This window comes from Lissotriton helveticus, chromosome 3_1 (assembly GCF_964261635.1).
Source record: "Lissotriton helveticus chromosome 3_1, aLisHel1.1, whole genome shotgun sequence".
NCBI lineage: Eukaryota > Metazoa > Chordata > Amphibia > Caudata > Salamandridae > Lissotriton > Lissotriton helveticus.
The window spans coordinates 332,585,672-332,608,590 of record NC_136061.1 but is presented as its reverse complement, the minus strand read 5'-3'; positions in this window follow the sequence as shown (position 1 = coordinate 332,608,590).

Here is a 22,919-nt window from a genome sequence, read left to right as displayed (position 1 = left end):
TGTAGCTATAACTGGCAACATGGCGGCCCACTGTTCTGCTATTGTTAATTCCCTCTCGGGCGAATGATTTTATAGGGGTTTTATAGGGGTGTCCGATATCGCCTTTTGGTGGAGAAAGCTGTGTCGGGCCTGGTCATGAGTCGCACTGGCCCACGACCCCCCCCCCTCTAAGGGCTCTCGCCAGGTACGCGTGGGTGCGCTTCGGGTCTGTTTGGCCGTATTGGGCGTGTTCCATGCGTTAGACGGGCAGGGTCGATTAGCCCTGGCAGTCCTTGGCGTTGAGATGTTTTAAGTTTATGTGAGTTTCGTGAATTTTTCGGTAGGCGTCCAGGCATCGGACGTTGCGGGCGTCTAGGAACGTTGTTAGCTGGCAATGCAGGGCACCACGTGGAGTGCCTTGGCTAGTACGTTTCGGGGCTAGCCTTCCTTTTTTGTATCTGGTGTGTCCGAGCTGACGGGGGCGCTCTTGTTCTGTCCTTACATCCGGGAGTCAGATTTGGAATTATCAGGCAGCTAACACCTCCTCGTAATGTACCGCTTGGCCTGAGGGCCGCTTTGCCGGTCGTCACCAGGGAGAAGTGCAAAGCTTTTTCTTTGAGTCCCCGGTCCAATTTGCGCAGTGTGGCACATGGGTGGCGTAGCGGTGTTAAAATTAGCAGTATGTATGTACATAAGCGGCGTTCATTTGTGTTCACAGTGCCCCTTGATGTAAACAGAACAAATATCGCTAAAACTCTGACTATGTTGTCTCCCTAGCATAGACCCATGCACACACGTACGCGACAGCCATTTTAGGTACCATGGTCTCCCTGTTCACGATCTCTCATCAGCGCCCTTCCCTGACCCTGCGAGCACCCCCCGTGTACCCTGACTGCCCCCGCTCTCTCATGCCCAAGTCATGAGCCCTCCCCTCCCGCATGACTCTGTCCCTAAAGAATCGCACCCCGCGCCTGACCAACACCTCCTTCCCGCCCTTGAATACCCCTCTTGTGATCAATCCTTCCACAGCACTCGATTGTCCACACTGACCCTCCCTTTCATGAATATCTCTCCTTTTGATGACCTCTTCCTCTGAGCCTGAATGTTTGCACGGACCACTGGTCATCCCTTAGCCTGAGGATACAGTTTATTGCCCACTACTTTATGCACTCGTCTCTCTTGGAAGAAGCTACTATTGATCATGGCCACCCCACCCCCTGAGACTCGATCAGACACACACATTCCAATGGAATCAGCAGAACACTCAGCTGCGTGACAGCCCCTCCTCTTGCATGGAGGATAAGGGCCCGTACTGTAGCCACGTGTTGAAATACCTTCATACTATACAATGTATTGATTGTAATATAGGATGCCTGTGTGTCACGAACTTGTGTATAAAAGGCGAAACCTCAGAGAACTTGTTAGAGCACCTCCCGAAGACACTATGCGAGTGTCCCAAAGGACAGGCTCTCCTCATGAGTAATAAACCCTGTTCTTGTTTTCCTACTTCCAGTGCCCGTCTCTTTATTTGGTAACTATTCAAGAAGGAAACGAAGAGTCGCCCTGCGCCAGCAGCCTGGGCATCCGGGGCGTTATGGGCTGACTTTTCCACAATTGGCGCCCAAAACGCGGGGCCCATCAGCGACATCAGGTCCGGCAAGAGAGGTCCAGACGATGGGGTGAACATCTAAATGATTGGAGTATACCTGCCTTGAGAGGGCCCTCGTCCGGCTGCCGATTGAATGAACTTCACGGATTCCGAACGGACCTCTCTCTCTCAAGTGACCTGTTGTCCTGACTGGAAGCCCACAGGAATGCCGGAAGTAAAAAAAAACATGGAGAAAGAGAACGAGTGGGCGCTGGAAAAAGGAAGGCGAAGAACTATCCACATGGTCCGGTCCGGGTAAGGTCGTGACACACGACAAATTGCGAAAATTGATTGATTGATTGTTTGATAATACTAGTATTACCTATTGATTGCTTCTGGGAGATTCTCTATTTGCAAACAAACACAGAATCACCATACTCTGTCTAGTCTTTGCAGATAGTGAAGGGTAGGCAACGCAAAACTTTAACACGTCGTGCCTATTCTCTTTCTCCCCATTGATTGATTGATTAAATCGAGCATTGAATTGTTCGAAGTTGGTTCTCTTAGGAATCTTCTCTACCTGCAAACGGGGAAGAACAGCAACATTCTCTCTCCCTTTTGCAGAGAGTGAAGGGTAGGCAACGCAAACCTTTAACACGTCGTACCTATTTCGTTCCTCATTGATTGATTGTTTGCCCGAACATTGACTGTTTGGGAATAAGTTCTTTTTGGAGGTATTCTCTATTTTTGCAAACGAGCACGGAAGTCGCCATACTCTAGTCTTTGCAAGTAGTGAAGGGTAGGTAATGCGGACCTTTGTCCCCGTTGTAATCTGTCATACCTATCTACTCCCCACTGGTTGATACGCCAGTTTCACTTGGACCATTTACTAGAGGAACGTCATCTGGCCCGACCAGAGAACACCCCTAGTGAAAAGGGACACATACACTAATAACTAAGTGATCACTGTAACCTGTTAACAGAAGCTTTAGCATGAAACAACCTGGAAAGAAAGGAATAGGAAAACGAAATCAGTAGGCCACTGATGAACATGAACTTTTTATTTAAAAATAACGAAGAAGAAACGATAACAATACGTAATAATAAAACCTATTAAATGCTCTAGAAACAATAAAACATTAGAAATAAGAACGGTAAACTGTAGAAAATGCAAGTCAGCAGAACATCCGCCCCCACTCTGGAAACTTCCAAAGCGGGGCAGGGTTGCGGCCACGCCCAGCCAAAGGCAACCCATATAAGGCGGGTCCTGCTGCCAACAGTCGGCCAGGAAATCGTAACATAGGGTGGAGCCGGAGGAGAGACAGGGGCCAGCGGGACCCAGCCAGGGGATCACCTTGATCACACTGGAGAGTTGTAGGGGGGGAATGTCTCCTCGACCCTTCTCTCTCTCCCCCAGTCCGGCCACAGCGGCCCTTGAGAGTTGCAGGTAGTCCCGCCACATGCTCCCCCGGTCCGGCCACCAACGGGCTGGGGCCGACGAGATCCGGCTACAGCCGATAAACCAAGGAACCCGTTCATGGGGCCAGAGCAAGAGGCGTCCGGCCGACATCCACCGGAAGCCCGGCCCAAAGACAGACGGGACATTTTTTCCTTTTCTCCTTCGTAATAGCAGCGACAACACGCCAGGCGCCACTTCTTTCTTTTCTCCTCCGTAATAGCAGCGACCACACGCCAGGCACCACTTCTTTCTTGAAAAATGGCTTTGACAACACTGGGGGGGGGATGTCTTGCACATGCCTCCGACCCCCCCTCGTCCTCATCGCCGCCGGCCATAACAAATGTCAAGCGAGGCGCCGTGGGGTGCACTGGGAGGGAGAGACGGTGCAAACAGGCCTCTCCTGCCTCCTCAGGTGGAGGTTTCCCAATTGCACCCTCAACGCTCCAGGCGCCCGGAAAAGGGTTCGTCCACTATGGCGATGCCGCGACGCCTCATCCAGCAGGTTGGAGCCCATCCGCTCGTTTGACCCCGCGATTGCTGGCGGCTGCCGAACTCCCAAGATGGCGGTCGACCCGGCAAGAGTGGGCCCAGCATGCAGGTATGGCCTGGTCCCTTGTTGACTCCACCGTCGTAGTTCTCCACAACCTTGAAGATTCTAGAGGAGCCGCGAGAGTCCCTGACTCCCGCAAATACCCCCGATGGGGAATAACTGCCATGATTGCCCACGGAACGATGGAAATGTAGCCGCAGGACGTCGGCGCTTCCATACTGGCGCCAGCCTCAGTTTGAATGACTAGAATCTTGCCGACCACAGTTCGGATCAGTTCCGGTGAAAGCACAGTATGACCCGGTAGGAACGTTGTTGCCTCCCTCCCCTTTTTGACTGATGGTGTTGCAGGGTTTCTGTACTCACACAGAACTGTGCACAGAGGAGTGGAACCTCGGCAAATTAGGGTGTCCCAAAACTTACCTTAGCAACCAACTCACCCCTTACCGAGCTAGCTACAGTGTCTCATTGGACATATCAAACACCCAATGTTTAGACAAACCAGAACATGAACTTACAGTACCTCAGGGTACGTGGGACTCATGAACACTCTTTCGTTATATTATCATTACAAACCAGAACATGGAGTAAAGAAGACACATGTGCATTTGAAATGTTTATTTACTAATGCCGTCTTCTCAGGCGCAGTATCTTTGATAATACAAGTATACTTATTATCAGTAGCAAAATTATCAGCATAGTTACTAAGACATAAAAAGCGAATGGTGACAGCATGTTAACATGCTGTAATGAATAAGAGTTAACAACACTTATATCTCACCCTCCCTAACACATATATTATATTATTATCTAAGAAGGTCTCTTTGGGTTGTTTTAGGGCGGGCCCATACCTTAGTGTCCTAGCATGAAGGAATCACATCAGCATACACCAGCTCTCTCTGCATGTGCACCGCATCAAGTGTGTTAACAATTCTCGTGCAAAGCAATATCAATCCCGCCTCAAGCCCAAGTTGGCAAAGGCTGCACTTGTGTTATGACTATGAAGGCGTGGAGATCAGACCTCATAACAATTCCATATCGTGTTGCTCCTGAAACTTCAGCACTCTCCGTGCAGACATGTTTTATTAAACAAGACTGATATCAGAGCAATAACATATTATTCTCACATACACCACGGCAAACCACTAGGTTGAAAGCTAAGTCAACAATTAAGGGTCGTGTGCAGAAGTTGCAAGAAAGGAAAAATGGCGTTTAAATCTCAAATGTACCTATGCTAACTTAACACGATATAAGGATATATAGGAGCTATACAACACCCCCCCATGATCCGAGAACGGACTAAATAAGGTAACAGAAGTGCCATCACATGAGAGCAGAATCCATTTATAAACGAGCATGAATAAAGATTCAATTATAAAAATTAATGCTAAAAAAATAGCCCACAAATATAATGTGGCTCAAGCCAATAGGCAAGGAAAAATAAAATGTCTTGACCAAAAGTCAATAAAGTCAAGGAAATGCTATCAATCAGCATGTCAATTTGAGGCAGTGTCTAAGATAAGACCGTATATGAAAAGTAAGCTGCAACAGCCTCCAGGAGGAAGTCACTGTCCTCATCAGAAAACAGTTCAGCCATCCAATTTAAAAGATGAAAGGAACATACGTGATCTTCCAGCACCGGATCCTCTATAACCATCAGAGGACAGCTCGGTGGGTTCTCAAGAAAACTTAGTTCCAAGAAATTCTGCGCTGCCGACAACACATCCCAGGGACCCATTAGTCCATGTGCCACCGCCAAGGCCATAACCCTTTCGTCAGAACAAACCAACTCGTGAGCAATGATAGGACTCATCAGTTGATCAAAATCGACGTCAGAAGATGCTGGTCCGCAGAGACACAAATCAATGGCCCAAAGGAAATCACAGGTCAGACAGCGAAATACAGGCTGGACACAGGTGAAATAGGAGAACCGAAAAGATAATCCAAACGCCGTGCTTAGAGTCGCTAACGGCAGTGTGCCATAGTAATCAAGCATGCGGTTGCGAAACCGCGTCAGTAGTAGCCGTGCGTGGTCTTGCACAGGAAGGGCATCCATATTTAAAAAGGCAGAAAACCACCAATGCGCCAGCCGCTAATGCAAGCAAAAACGGGAACCCTCCAAACAAGGATGAAAAAATAGAATGGAAGAAAGCAGGGATGACTCCAAAAATCTTCTCAAAGGAAGTCACGAGACCACCGCTAACAACTTTAAAAAAATGTGCTAGGCCCGTTGTGGAGGATGCGTTAAAGATAGAACGGACCATGGCTCCGAAATGCAAGGGCAAATCAGTGTTTAAAAGAGCCTGAACCTCCGTGCGGGTGTTAGCAATGTGAAGCACGAAAGTTTCACGGGCCGAGCTCAAGGCCACCTCTTTCTGGGACAATAGAGCTCTTATTCTAGCCATGCCGCTGAATTCTGCTCCCAAGGTCGGTATCTGTGGCCAAATGGAAGACTCCCTATGTTCACGTGTGGGAGGATAAAGAACATTTCTGCAGCAAATAACTCGCTCACTAACCGTTACTATGAAAGCTATACCTTTAATTAAACCACAGCAGTTTTCATTATTGAGCATTAAATAACTACCATTCTCTAACAATTTAAACGTGGGGATGATAGCAGGAACTGGCGTGCCCTGTAAAACGCAAGCCATATTCGGTCTGTCCCTGTTACATGAACCGTGTAACTGTATGTGTCTACACATTAAAGAATGATCTGGCGTCTCAGTACACTCATCCCCTGTTAGATAAACCTCTTGTTCAGCCTTGAAACATCTGTATGTGTATGGGAGTGACCAGACCTCATGAAGAAAACCGCTACCTAAGGGTTCAAAACGACCTATTGGCACATATTTCATACAATTTGAAAACTTATATAAAGCAAAAGGCAGCGTTATTAAACCGTGGATAAGCCACGTAGCAGCAGTGGTCTCTGCCACAGAAAAAGGTAAAGATTCCAATCTTTCAATATGGAGCATAGAAAAGGAAGCATCACGCATTGAAAGCAAGCGTTGTTTGTCTGTCAAATTAAATGGTGCAAATAAAGAGGAAACGTTCATGTATCCCCAGGGAACTTTACCCATTTTTAGAGTCTGTAGTGTCCATGCAAACTGCATGATTGAACGTAATTGATTTTGACCATGGTATAATACAGACACTTCATCATGCACAATATCAACAACAGACGACACAATATTATCTAATGTGTAAATTCTAGAGGAAAGCACGTTAATGCTATTGTCAACCACTGCAAGCACTTTCTCAAGATTTGCCTGATCAATAGCCCTAAGGCGTGAAGCAGCCTCAATCTGTGAGAGTTTCCAAATTTCATTGTAAACACCATATAACCACCTTTTCGACCTGCCACTAGCTGGGCCCTTAATGAAATCATTCAAATCCACGTCTGCATTCAGTTTGGAAAGGTGATACTTAACCGCAGGTAAAGTTGAATGTTTCAGCCAAGCTTGACACAACTTGCCAACAGAGTAAGAGGTGACAGTATGACTCAAATCAAAACGGGGATCAGATCTAACAGTCTTAAAACCGTCAGTTATATTTAAAAATCTCTTTTGGCAAGAATCAGCACCACGGTGCCAAAGCAGCCAACCCTTGGGATTCATACTGGAAATGTTAAAGGAGGAATTCAGAAGCAGAGCCTGTATATCTCTAATGGACAATTTAGTAAAATTACTCCAATTCTCATATTCCTCCAACTCCGGGAAAGACGGGGTGTTTAACCTTTTAGATGTAGCCAATCCAAAGCACGTGGTCTGGGAAATGGTTTCATTTAAAAACCACATATGATTTGGGATGAGACATGCACGGTGCAAAGCCTCAGTGCCTTGTACCTGCCAGGCCCTTGAGCCCCAAACTGATTTAAGGTCTATGGTATCCTTCCATAACGCATACCCTCCAGTAACTAATTGATCCAGGAAGGCCTTTGAATATAACAATTTTGTATTTGTAAGTCGAACCTTGGACAGTGGCTGTTTGTGAAATCTAAAATAAAAGGACTCGGGATTGGACTGATTAAAGTCAGTGAAATAAGTATACTTTTTAAGAAACGTTTCTGAACTCCCTTGTGTTGGTGCTGGGCAATGTTCCCACTGAGTAAAATTAACCGCATCCCTTCGGGAAGATGTCTTGTGTAAGAAGTGATTGCCATAATGTTGGTAACAGAACAATTCACCATAATTAGCAGATTCTAAATATAAATCCTCAGCATCAAAAGCAGCATAATATTTCAAATCAGAAAACAAACTTTCCACAGCATTAACATCCCAATCATCAGAACGAATGTTTTGTTTCACCACATCCCCCATATTAACTCTTAGTACATTAGGGACATTAACGACTTCCGTTGGACCATGAATCTGAAAACGAACTGCATCCCACGCGATTCCATCCAGAACAGGCCACGCTGTGATGTTAACCAAAGTCAAGTCTCTTCTTAATCTGTGTGTAGAATGTGAAGAGGAAAGTGGGGCCAAAGTTCCATTCAAATGAGTAATGCAAGTTCTCTCCTCGACATAGTGTCCATTCATAATCCGAAAAAAATAAAACACAAAACCAATTGACATAAAAAGGTAAACTGAAAAAAGGACCAGCCAAATGTATATCCAAGGAGGTATCAAAAAATGTTTTTTAAACAGGCTAGCATATAATGCAATTTTAGAGGGTTTTTTCGAGGCAAGGGAAGCAGAGTCAAATGAAAATCTGGATTCCGTGGCTAAACGAGCTTGCAGGTCAGGCATGGACAAATCAGTGGGGTATGTATAGTCTGTCTCATCAAGGTTAGTTCCAGGTAAATTATTCAATAATGGAGTGGAAACAGCAGGTAATTCGATGGCCACCTCAGGTTCATTATTATAAGCAGTGGGCATAATTGAATTTCTCACAATGGAAGGACAGGAAACAGCCGGTGTCATGCTAAGAAGAATCGGCCACTCTGTGTATCTTGACATTGTCAATAGAAATAAACCTGTTTTCCTTACGACCCGGAAGTGGTGGTAAAATGACTGTTCTTGTGCCCTTCACTCCAAGCACTGGGACCGGAGCGCGATAGGAGGGACCAAACTCTTTCTTGTTGTCGATCTTCTCTCGAACCAGTTCTCCAACTTGGGGTAGCCAGCCAACTACCGGGATCTGCAACGCATCATCCGACGTGGAGGGCAAATGTTCCTTTGCAAGAGTGTCTCTCGTCTTTTGTAGATTCTGTAAAACATTGCAATGTTCATCTGCGTCAAAGGAAGTGGCGCGAACCACCGAGTCTAGACCGTCAAGGTCAGGGACGAACATCTTGATGCCAAAGAGCATTTCGTATGGGGTCCGCCCACCCAGAGACCTTCTAGGGAGATTATTAAGAGCACGCTGCACGCCATAGAGGTGAGCCAGCCAATTTCTGCCAGTGCCTATAACTCGGGCTGTCAAAGATTGCTTTAAATCACGGTTCATTCGTTCAACTACACTATTACCCTCGGGTCTGTAGGGTGACGAAAACTTGACTTGGACCCCCATCGAAGTCATGGCATCCTTATACGCCTTAGAGGCGAAAGCCGGACCCTGATCCGAATGGAAGGTACCACAGGCAAAAATCCCTATAAAGAGACGCAAATCTCTGATGACAGTCCGGGAATCAGCGCTGCGATGTGGCCATACCCAAACAAAGCGTGTGCATGAGTCAACTGCTACTAAGATGTATTTATACGCAGTATCAGATGAAAATGGACCGCAGTGATCTAAATAAACACAGCCTAGTGGTTTATTAGAAATGTACAACTGAGTCTGAGGCGGACGCGTAGCAGTTGAAGGTTTAATCTGCTGGCATATGTCACAAAGAAGGACATAATCACGCGTCTGTTTGTACAGTCCCCGCCACCAGAAACGTTGTTGTAGTTGCGTTACAGTGGCTGAGACGCCCGCATGCGCAGACGCCACACCTTCATGAGCCGCTGTAATCAAGTCTGTTCTGCGATCCGAGTTGGGAATCAGCCGTTCCCCAACATCAGGAATTGTCACAAAAGGAACCTTTTCGGGACTTAAGTGGTATTTATACTTCGAAGGGAATCCCGAAGGATGTTTACTTCCCTTCTCAGAGGCAGCAATCGCTGCCAAGATGTCGCTATCAATCTTGGTTTTAGACCTAGTAACTGCTGCAACTAAGTATGTAGATACTGCTGATTTCGCTGCTTCATCAGCAAGCGAGTTGCCAAAAGCGTGAACTCCCACGCGCTGATGACCGAGAGTATGAATCACATAAACGAGTGGCAACATAGCCTTAAGCTCTGCCACTCGAACCCAGATCATTTTATGTTTTATTGTGCTACCCTTGGAATCATGAAAATCATTTTGAATCCAAAAGAACAAGTTTTCATTGTAAGACTGGACACAGTAGTAAGAATCACTTACAATTAGAGTAGTAACACTTGGATCTGCGTACTCCAAAGCTAGTAAGAGAGCACGAAGCTCTGCCAATTGTGCGGTGCAATCGCCCAGGGGCAACGTGTGTACCTCCCTGGAAATGAACTCATCATTCAACATAGCACCGACCACAATGGCGCATGCGGAAACGTAGGCATGTTTAGAGCCATGCGCAACCTGCGCCGACCCATCAGTGTAAATGATGCAATGGAAGTCCTCCAAAGGTCGCATCGCCAGAGGAGCAGGGTGAACGAATTCATACTGCAAGAACTCCTGCGACCGTAAGGAAGCGTCAAAAATAAACATGACATCCGAGGATGACAATGACGCAGCCCACTGAATCCACCGAGGGTGCAAAGCTTTCGAATTTGGTACACTGGCTTTCGTGACTGCCTCCAAATGAGGACAGGGTGTTACCACTAGCATGCGTTTCCCCTGTGACAGAGCTCGTTCCTTTAGAATAGCCATCTGTACAGCAGTTAAAACCTTTTCTATGGTGGGAAACCGCATCTCAGCCGAGGTGTACAAGTGTGACTTGTAAGCAATAGGTACTGTGTCACCTTCATTAAAAGTGAGGTAAGTGAAACCCACCGTCCCAGGAATTATTCTTATGACCAGGTTGGTGTGGTTATCACGAGTCAGTAAATATTTAGAAGCGAGCAGATCAGCCTGCAAGGATTGCAAAATGGCTGAATGCTCAGGCAGCCAGCATGATTTTGAGAAAGTTGGTTGTATCAAAGCATACAAAGGCTTGATACGCTGGGCATATTCCGGAATGTAAGTTCTGCCGAAATTCAAAAAGCCCAGTAAGGATTGTAATTTTCTCAGAGTTGTTGGTGCGCGCAATTGTGCGCACTTCTCCAAGAAGTGAGGAGCCAAACCTCTACCTTCATTGTTGAGCTCATAGCCCAAAAACAACACTGTGTGTTCAGCAATGTGCGATTTTGCAAAGTTGAATTTGTAACCCATGTCTGCGAAGTTGCAAACAAGAGAATTTACACGACACAGATGCTCCCAAATATCGTCGTCTGTGAGATATATGTCATCCACATACGAAAAAGCATCAGGGTCGAGTGCCTCCAGAATAGAGACAATTCGAGCGGTAAATACACCAGGACTATTCTTGTAGCCCATTGGAAGACGCCGGAATTGCTTTTGCACTCCAGCGCTTGTAAAACTGGTCCATTGGGAGCTAAAGCTGTCCAATCTGTGGGCATAAAAACCATTGGATATGTCAAGCGTTGTCTTGAAACGCTTACGCACGAGACTATCCACTAGGGCAGAGCCGTGGGTATTCTGTACTGCACAGTTACGGCAATGCGAGTTCAAATGCCGGTAATCCAAAACCAAACGATATGATCCGTCAGGTTTATTCACAGTAAAAAGTGGATTATTCATCGGTGACACACACGTTTCAATAACTCCCTGATATTCCAATTGTTCAAGGATTTCCGCGACGGAAGATTTTGCTTCACGCCGAATGGGATATTGAGGTTGAGGCTGCGGCTGAGACCGCAACGGAATTTCGTGGCAAGGCGACAATTTATCCCAACCACATTGGTTACGGTACAGAGCCGGCGCGAGAGCCCGAGCCCACTCTTCTGCAAAATGCTGCGCATGCTCTTTCGAGACAGTGTTCGCGAAACTGGGTAGGATTACCTCCTCCCCTCGCGGCGCCGCGAGCACAAAAGGTGGGGGCCAGTCAGCCTCCGAAAGTAAAATATCATATGTAGAAGACAGATTCTCCCAAAATACACCTTTAACGGTACGCTGTATGTCACCTTCAATTAACAGGACAATTTCATATAGTCTTTCAGGGGGAGCGAGTCTAGTATCCGCTGTTTCTATCACAACGTAGACATCAGTCGCTGTCACCCTCAGTAGTGGACGCAGCGCCTCTCTGACTATGGTTATCTCCGCCGCGCTGTCCAGCAAGGTCAGAGCCCACGTCAGATTCCGAAGCCGCGTTCTCACTATCTGTGGCATATCGATGCGCTGTTAAGGCTGCGACTTTCTTTTTCGCAAACTGCGGACGCCTAGGCGTAGAATCCTCCTGCTTCACTGCGCCGTCCGTCTGGCGGGACTGGCCACGTCCTTGTTGGCCACCACGTCCACGTCCACCCCCTCCTCCTCCACCGGTCTTCGGGGCCGATGTGTCCTGAAAGGAACGAGGAGAGCGTTGATCAGAACCCTGAAAACGATCAGGCGATTTAATCATCGCGCGGTCGCGCAAATCATAAACTTTTTCGGGTGGCGCAGGAGCTTGTATTGCAGGAAAAGTACCCTGAGTCTGCGTTGTCTGCTTCCCCTGTGTCTGTTTTTTAGGCCAATTTTGTTTCTTGGACTTGGGCTGGGCATCTGTCACTGCAGATTGTCCCTGTGGTTGTTTTTTCTCCTTCACTGGAAAATATTTCAGACCTCTACTTGTGCGGCCAATCGTTTTATAAGCGGCCACCACAATCTTTGCTAACTGGCGGGGTTTGTCGGCATCGGGCAGAGCAGCCAAAGCATTCGACACCTGAAAGTTAACTGCATCTCCTTTAACATTGGAGAGAATGAGATCACTTACAATCTCAAAAGAACCACACAGGCGCATACCCAATTCAACCGCTGCCTCTGGACCGTGATCATTCTGAACACGTCTAACGATTTCAGGCAGGGCAGTCATAGACGGGGTGCCGAAGCACCTTGTATAAACTGCCGCAAATGTTTTTCCCCAGCTGTCACAGTCAGCAAGTTCAGGAGTAATATCCTTCGGTAGAGTAATCGTCAACATTCTATGTTTATCAGCAGGAGTAGAATTCGGAAAAACCGCCTCCAGTTGATCAAACTTCTCTGCTAGCCAGAATGGGAAGTCATCGTTGTCAACCGGACGCGCACCAAAAACCGAATTTACCATCACTGGATTGAGACGCATTCCGCCTCGTTCCAGGGGAGCGGCCGCACCCCCCTGGGGACCACCAGGAAGATGTCGACCGATGTATTGCACTAAAGCACGAATCACGGAAATGGAAACTACATGCAGCCTGCGAATTTCTGCCAGGGTGCAAGCCCCGTGATTCGGGTGCGGGGTAAAGCCACCCAACGCAGGCCAATTAGTACCTGGAATTGAGAGTGGGCCTAACCTCGCAGGGGACATAGAGTGGGGGAGGGCGCCATCAAACCAAACTCGATGCTGCCAATGATCAATAGGTATTTCCAATGCCCTGTACGGCGTATATTCAGCCGGGACATCCGAGGCGGTGTAGGAGTGGAACAAACCAGAATTAGCGTCCACAGCCGGAAACGTAACCCAAGAGTAAAACAACTCGTAAGGAAACGCCGGATCTGCACATACCACGAAAATCACAGCCATCCCATCTACTGGGACTTGGTACGTCTGAAGATGGTTGCGTACCGCTACGCGACTATGCTGCGCAATAGCCACCGCTGCCGCCATTACAGAATTGGAAATAAGAAAACACAAAGAATACTTTGTAGCACAACTGGGTAGTAATTCAAAGAAACCGTTTAAGAAAGAATCAAGCTTGAATAAAGACCTATTTCAAAAAATAGGTAGGTTTCACCGACACCCCGTTTTCCGGAAACGGACGTGAAGGGGTTAAGGCATGAACGATAAACTACTCGAGTGTCATGATATAAGACCACCGAAACCGTTGGGCGCCATGTTGCAGGGTTTCTGTACTCACACAGAACTGTGCACAGAGGAGTGGAACCTCGGCAAATTAGGGTGTCCCAAAACTTACCTTAGCAACCAACTCACCCCTTACCGAGCTAGCTACAGTGTCTCATTGGACATATCAAACACCCAATGTTTAGACAAACCAGAACATGAACTTACAGTACCTCAGGGTACGTGGGACTCATGAACACTCTTTCGTTATATTATCATTACAAACCAGAACATGGAGTAAAGAAGACACATGTGCATTTGAAATGTTTATTTACTAATGCCGTCTTCTCAGGCGCAGTATCTTTGATAATACAAGTATACTTATTATCAGTAGCAAAATTATCAGCATAGTTACTAAGACATAAAAAGCGAATGGTGACAGCATGTTAACATGCTGTAATGAATAAGAGTTAACAACACTTATATCTCACCCTCCCTAACACATATATTATATTATTATCTAAGAAGGTCTCTTTGGGTTGTTTTAGGGCGGGCCCATACCTTAGTGTCCTAGCATGAAGGAATCACATCAGCATACACCAGCTCTCTCTGCATGTGCACCGCATCAAGTGTGTTAACAATTCTCGTGCAAAGCAATATCAATCCCGCCTCAAGCCCAAGTTGGCAAAGGCTGCACTTGTGTTATGACTATGAAGGCGTGGAGATCAGACCTCATAACAATTCCATATCGTGTTGCTCCTGAAACTTCAGCACTCTCCGTGCAGACATGTTTTATTAAACAAGACTGATATCAGAGCAATAACATATTATTCTCACATACACCACGGCAAACCACTAGGTTGAAAGCTAAGTCAACAATTAAGGGTCGTGTGCAGAAGTTGCAAGAAAGGAAAAATGGCGTTTAAATCTCAAATGTACCTATGCTAACTTAACACGATATAAGGATATATAGGAGCTATACAACAATGGTTCAAACCACCGATCCTTTCTTTTGCCCTTTAACGGAACTTTTGGACTGCCAAGAGAAGCTCTGAGCCAACCACGAGTTAATAGACATTTAGACTATGCCTGGTTCTGCCTCACTGCACCCAAAATGGCGCCGATGCAAATGAAACTCTCACACTCCTTATTGTACCCCGATTGCTCAGCCTTGGTGTCATAGAATATGTATGAAGTTTTTAAACTTTTAGATTGATATAGGATGTGTACTGATTGTGAGTTCGAAACAATGGATGGATATAGGATGTATACTGTCAGCTCGAACAATGAATTGACATGAGATGGGTACCGATTAGGTGTTCGGACAACGAAGGACCATGAATTTGCGTAAGATGGGTACCGATTGAACATTCGGACAATGAATTGTTGTTAAGTTTGGCGCATCATGATTATTGAAAGTTCGAAATTTTGATGTTTATGATATTCGCTCGCGCTAAAAGATTCAATATGATTTCATTGCGCTTTTCGCACTTTATGTAAGAAATAAACGACCACCGACTCCATGAAAGTTTTTTTCTAATAAAGTATCCTCACATCTACAGTTTCAGCCTGCTCCGTGGCTGGTCCACAGGAGAGTAGTCCTGTATTTATGCACCGACATTCTTATTAAAGAGTTTTGAGAAAGCAACTATAGTTGTCCGTGTAACTTGATAAAGTTTTGAATGAATGATCCCTATTTTTTTGATGTAACTAGAATGAAGACGGAATGACTAAGCTCGATTAGATAAAAGGTTGAAAAGTATAATACGTAGAAATATTGCAAATAGGAAGGGTCAAATTTTTGTTGTGTATTTCTTCCTTTTTATACAGCCATAGGCAACAGCTACAGATCCTGGTATTTCGCCTATACTTTATATGCTACCTGCATAAGAAAAGTCACGCTAAGGGTCCACCTGGGCTTAAACGCCCCAGTTGGCAGTAACTGCATCCTGTGGAAATAGACCGAGTACGCAGTAAGTAAAAGCCTTTCTGGGTTTATGCGCGCTAGTGTGTCTATCAATGTAGCCTCCTGCTCTCCCCTCCCTTCTTTTCCCTCCTCTCTGCAGGTCACCTCGGAATGCCGACTAATGTACGAAGAAGGTGATCCAGCGGACGACGAGACAGGAAAAAGGGTCTAATTATAGTATCTAACCGCGGCAAACCCCGAATAAAGCGAAAAGGAATAATGTACACACTTGATCAAGCATTCTTACAGTCGACTAAGTAGGAAAAGGTCTAGGGTATTTCGAGGTAAGGGTTACACAAGTATCCTCCGCCGAGAGGACTAGGGATATTACCAATGTTTGAAATCCTACTGCCCCCTTTTTTCCTTCCTTTCGCATCCTCATAGACATATAACTGAAAGCTGCCCCATTGCCCTCCAATTGACACCAACGGCTGTCTCAGCCTGGAAACGCACTTGCTAAAATGACTCGAATAAACCTCCGTGAGCATTAGCCCGACCAGGTTAGTTTATGGCCAGTTGCCAAAGGCGTAAGTGTGTACAATCAAAATCATCAGTAAAAGGCAGCCAACGGATAAAGGATAAGAAACGGGTAAAAAGAGCTCAGGACAATAAGTATGCGCAGCATGCAGAAAAAGATAATTGTGGCCAATAACTGTTTTATGTTTTGTCTTGGATCTTTGTATGTAATATTTGTACTGTCTTCCCCGTCCGAGTTTGTGTGCACATGATGTATGGATCTACGTCGTCTCTCCGCGTGTGTTTACGCATTATTTAACCCCTGCAGTTCTATGTTGTGTGCGCACTGAATGAACCATTATTGTACACGTCTCTCTCTCTCTCCGCGACATACGTGCACCGAGTGGTTCGTTTAGAAGTGCGACTCTCTCTCTCTCTCTCTCTCTCTCTCTCTCTCTCACTCTCTCTCTCTCTCTCTCTCTCTCTCTCTCCAAAAACCCCCCTGTTTTCCTCTTCTTGTATAGTGACGTTGTGCCCCTCCGGCGCAAAACATAATTGGATTTCCTCGAACGCAAAGGTGTTCAACAAAATTGACCAAACCCAAAACGATTGTGACTCGCCATATTACTACCTCCCCTTTCTGCAAACGATAGAACCCAAGTTGGTACTAAAGGAAGGGACAGGTAAGACGACGGATGTCCCCTAATCTGGCCTGTTATAAAGGGAACTCTAACGTCAATGGTCTTCTGTTTTAGAAATGCGATCTCCAATGCCACGATTGCCCCACCCCCCCGCACCTAAGTGCGGGCGTCCAGAGTACCCCCCTTCTCCCCATCGACCCCAGCTCCCTGTCCAAAGCACCCACGCGACCCCGGTCAACCCCAGACCCATGCAGCTACCCACGAAATGTAATTTGAGGACCTCGATTAACGGTCATCCCCCAGGAAAGCCATGTTTTACATCCACCACTCCCCCTTCTTCATGATGATAATACCCCTGCTTGCAAGAATTAGCCGACCCCGAAGGAAGATGTAGTATTGTCGATACTTGGGTTAAAGGGAAGAACGAGTCTCTACATAAGGACTCGATTTTTTGGTAACGTAATACATTGTTTACAAAAGCCAAATTTTTCTTATCATATGTCGCGAATGAATAACAAGCCAGCCTATAATCAATATGCAATGCCCTTCTCCAGGCTCCATAAGTGACGACCTCTGACTGTGACCGATGAACTTATCCCCCACCTACTCAGGAATGGGGAAGGAATTGAGATGTATATCTGTTCTCTCGACCAGTTTTCTAAAACTTGTTTTTCCCCCATTCAAAGATACAATCACCGGAGGAGAGGAGCTGGACGTGACGCACAGCCTGGCCACAGATCATGGAGCACGTGTGACGACCAAAGGTGGAGCCGCAGAGCAACGTGACGTGGGACGAGGCATAACTTTCAAACTCAGCAGATGGAGGAATGAAGGGCTGCCTTGAAGCCCTCGACTCACTGACCCTCTTGTGCCTGAAGTCCCCGTCCCCCTTTTTTTAGTCCGATTATTGGGCTTGCCTGCTCATCATCCTTTGCTCCCTTGGTCCCTTGGTGTGTTCAAAGATCTGGCCCCGCTCCTCCCTCTCTTCCCTCGATTATTCAACAACCTCTTTCATATAAACTTTGACTATGGACTGGGATTTTGCCACGAAAGACAAGGAAGACACGCAGGTGCCCAGCATAGGGCACCCCTAAGAAAATGAGTTAGGAAACAGGACTGTGATCTAACAGCAAAGGACTGATCGCACCCTGCAACGTGTAAGGACGATTCCGAGCTGGACTTATAGCTCCACCGCCGGTGCTCAGCAGCGCCAACAAAAGAAGACGGACTCTGTTAAAAGACATTGCGACAAAGACCCTCCCCCTTTCCAGAACTTTCTACTCGCCCCTTGACTAAATTACTTGTATCGAATTGAATACCTCCCTCAACCATTTTGTATTACCTTTTAGGAAATGTTTCATCGGTCACTCATGTGGTTAGGTTTTCCGAAAATTCCCTATAATACTGACAAGCCGGAAGGTATCAGAACGTTCTTTCTGTACGTGATGCCACTAGAGAGAAAAATGTGAACTTGATTTGTATGTATCGGAACATTTTTCCTTGATTCTACACCGACTAAATATTATGCCGATTTCTAGGCTTGTATAAAGGAGCCCAACAGACATAGATTGACACGCATTGTATTCTGCCTATCACATCGACTATGTAGAAATTGAACGTGCTTATGTAAAAAGTGGGGACTGTTAAAATTAGCAGTATGTATGTACATAAGCGGCGTTCATTTGTGTTCTCAGTGCCCCTTGATGTAAACAGAACAAATATCGCTAAAACTCTGACTATGTTGTCTCCCTAGCATAGACCCATGCACACACGTACGCGACAGCCATTTTAGGTACCATGGTCTCCCTGTTCACGATCTCTCATCAGCGCCCTTCCCTGACCCTGCGAGCACCCCCCGTGTACCCTGACTGCCCCCGCTCTCTCATGCCCAAGTCATGAGCCCTCCCCTCCCGCATGACTCTGTCCCTAAAGAATCGCACCCCGCGCCTGACCAACACCTCCTTCCCGCCCTTGAATACCCCTCTTGTGATCAATCCTTCCACAGCACTCGATTGTCCACACTGACCCTCCCTTTCATGAATATCTCTCCTTTTGATGACCTCTTCCTCTGAGCCTGAATGTTTGCACGGACCACTGGTCATCCCTTAGCCTGAGGATACAGTTTATTGCCCACTACTTTATGCACTCGTCTCTCTTGGAAGAAGCTACTATTGATCATGGCAACCCCACCCCCTGAGACTCGATCAGACACACACATTCCAATGGAATCAGCAGAACACTCAGCTGCGTGACAGCCCCTCCTCTTGCATGGAGGATAAGGGCCCGTACTGTAGCCACGTGTTGAAATACCTTCATACTATACAATGTATTGATTGTAATATAGGATGCCTGTGTGTCACGAACTTGTGTATAAAAGGCGAAACCTCAGAGAACTTGTTAGAGCACCTCCCGAAGACACTATGCGAGTGTCCCAAAGGACAGGCTCTCCTCATGAGTAATAAACCCTGTTCTTGTTTTCCTACTTCCAGTGCCCGTCTCTTTATTTGGTAACTATTCAAGAAGGAAACGAAGAGTCGCCCTGCGCCAGCAGCCTGGGCATCCGGGGCGTTATGGGCTGACTTTTCCACAGCGGTACGCACGCAGTGTTCTCTCGTAATATTTCTGAACATTGCTACAGACTCATCCTTTTCGGGCTGGGGGTGTTTCCTCATGGTGAGTGGTGGCGGCTCTACTCAGTAGGCTGCTGACTCTGTAGCAGGAGTACTGGGTTCGAGCTGCAGCAGCGGATGTATCTTTGTAGTTTGCTTCGTTATGTACATTATCATGTATTGAGCAGGGGTATATGCAGGTAGCTGCCACACCTGGTTTGCCAGCAGCAAGAGTTCCAGCATTGCAATGTAACAGGTCTCGTGGTGGATCTGGGATCTTTATTCGGAACAGGGTTTGCTGCGCAGGCCTGGCAGTTACCGCTTTCCCATGTGGGGAGGCTATTTTCATTCAGTCACGATCTTCCTTGGTTGTTTGTTTGGTCGCAACGTAACGTCCTCCCCTCGGTATCAGGCTCCCGCCCTGCGGCGCTCAGGAGTACCTGCATTATTTAGGGGTAAAGATTTCGTCTTTTGCACTTCTTTTGCCCTGAATGGAAGTAGCATTTTCCGGGGACGTTTTTTCATTTAGCGTTTTCAGTAGACTCTTGTGACACGTGTGCAATTACTGGAAGCTATTTCCATGTTATGAAGGAGCACCTTGCATGTTACGAGAGATGAGTGTCAGGTGCATGTTACATTTAGTACTAATCTCAGGTAAAAGGTTTTCTGCACTATATGATAGACTCCCAAGCACCTGAACACACGGGTAAGACACGTCCTTAGTCAAGGGGATTATCGCTAGCTTTATTATGGTTCCCCTTCTTGTATCAGAGGGCATGTGGGTATTTAGTTAAGGTTAACTTGTAAGAGTGGGATGAGGTGTTCTGGGACGAGTAAGGGGTAATTTTCTCACTCCTATGTGCATTGGCATCTTTTATGGCCATTTTATGAGGGTAAGTTTGCTTGTCCTCTATTCCCCTTGCTAGGGGCAGCTTCCTGGCATACTCCTTGCGGCGCTGCACGCGAAGGACTGCTTGAGTATGTAAGGGCATAGTTTTCCGCTCTTGGGTTTTTTCCACTCAAAGACCTTCACCTTCTGGATGGTTTAGCACCGTCAGGAGCCTCTTTCCAACCAGGCCTTGGTTGGTTCTCCATCAGGGGTCTTTTGGCCGCCAGCAGGTAGAGGGTCCTGGGTTAGGACCTCATCAAGTCTGTGGAGGGGATTGTAGGGGTCCCCCCCCCATGGAGACAGGGGCTCCCTCTGTACTTTGCAGCATCCATTTCTCATGAATTGTATTGGACAAGGGGAGACTTTAACATACTTTGCCACTTTCCCACTAGACCAAGCTCTATTTGGGTCATTGGGATCAGTCTGGGGAATGTCTGCCTCCCGGAAAGCTGTGATAGCTGATTAATTTGTTAATTGCAGAAACGTTGTTTTGGTCCATGCAACTTACTTATCCAACATATTAGATTACAAGAGGACCTCTTATGCGCAGGGGCAAGGGTCCCAGTTTCGAGTATTAGTAACTACAGTGAGCAGCTGCTGTTTCCAACGTTTGGAAACACAACTCTTTTCCCTGGTTATTGATGATTACCGGCATACTAGAAGGGTTTTGAACTGCAAGGGGTAGGACTCTTTCAACTTCCCCCATCCTTATAGGGTTTCAGTGGCACACTTTTCGGTTGAACTACACAGGTGCCTTTCTTAACCTAGTCACACATAGTAATTTGCTGTCTGGAGCCCACCTGGTCGCACAGGGGGGAGGGGCCCTCAATTTATTAATTTTCCTGCCTATTTGTGGCGGTTACTCACTTGTCAAACTGGTAACTGTTACACCACTATGGTGAGAGAGTCAGCATGGACGAAGCCAACAGTTGCGCTGGTTGTAGATGTGGGGCTCATTTTGTAGTGACCATAGTGAGGCATTGGTATAGTTGGGATCTACCAGGCAATCTTCAGTACATGGCCTGAGCACGCCGGGTAGCCCTGTTGATTAGTTGGGCCTGCTTAAGCCATACGTTTCCCTCCTATATTCTGGCCCTCGCTGTGACATTCTCTTCAGTCTGATCACTGAATGACCAGTTTCTTGTACGGTGGCCCATTGTCACTATGGGATGCACGAGCAATTCGCACTGTTCTTGGGCCTGCTCTGGCCGCACGTACCTCTTTCAGTCTGACCCCACGGTGACTTTCAAGTCTGGCCCCGCACAGGGTCTGGCTGATACAACAAGCCTCTATCTGGCTCCACTTCTCTGGACACAGGTTAGTGTGTTCAGGGCCAGGTGGGCGCCTAGTTGGTTGATTTTACTTGAAGGGTCCCGAGGTGGCAAATATATTTAACAGTCAATATTCAACACCGAGGGTTGACACGCTTGGAGGGCCCTTGGCGTAGTCCACGGGTAGGCTGTTACCTGACTACTTCTTTGGTGGTATGCTCAGGTACCAAAGTGGGTTTTTTTCCTTTTGCAGTTTCACAGGCCAGGAAGTATAAGTGAGAAAGTAAGAGTTCCCCTAGCGGCACTACATGTATTCACAGTTGTATAGGCCTTGTTATAAGCGTCATAGGGTCCAACGAAGGACAGGCAAAGGGGGACGATTTGTACAGGTGACAAACATGAGGAGATACTCCACTCAGTGTTAAAGGGATGTTGCCTAAGCAAAACTCAACACAGCCTTGTACGCTTGATGGAGAAGATTGCGGCCACGATGTGAGTTGTCCAACTAATGCTATTGGGGAACAGGCACCATGATGTGGCTCTTCGTTTCTTGATGGATTTAGTATCTTGTAGTACTTGTAGGGCCCAGAGGGGGCAGGCTTTATCAAGATTCATACAATCTGCAGGGGAAAATTCTATGTCACTGTTTGTGCAATGAACTAAAGGAAATGTCACACATAGGATTTTACACGTGTAGCCCTGTTAAAGGGTGGCTAGTTCGTGGTCGGCTATGCAAGGATGCTTTAGGGTGACTTCTGTAGTTTGTGCAACTTTGCAGCATTGACTATGTCAACAGATGGCGAGCCCGTTGGAAGGGCAGGCATGCACCACGAGATGGCACTTCTAGATCATCCTAGGCAGTCTAACGGTCCTGACCTGTTGGATATGCAAGATAGCTATTACTGTGGCTTAGTTATCTCATGCACTATGAAGCATAGACTATACAATGAGTTGGGCTTGTGGTATGGTAGCGCTGCTTTTCTAAGTAAGGATAGGGAGGCTTTGTCTTAGTGGCCTATCACCAAGCACTTCTCAGCACCTTTGCAGGGCAAGCCGGTTAGCTCATCATAGGGGCCAACCTAGGCCAAGCACAGGGGGACGACTTGCGCAAATGTCACACCTTGCCAGGGCATGGGCAGCCATCGTTAGCTAGAGCCTGTGGGGGTGATAGTGTTCAATCCCAGTCTGGGGGTTTTGGGCCAGTTTTCCCTCGCCATGCGGTGCGGGGGCAGCGGGCTCTAGGTGCCTCTGAAGATCAGGCAAGGGGGTGTTGGACTGAGGTATGTGTAACGGTATTTACACTTTCTCAGACGGGTTCCAGCGGATACTCCTACCCACATATTGGGAACCTTGTGACACTCTATCTTGATTCGACTCCACCCCGGTGTATATAAAATGGTCTCAAGTGGTTAGCAGGGTCCAGGTTCCTGTGACCAGGCGCTTGCTCAAAGTAAGCAGCATAGGTTGATCCGTTGCAAAGCCTT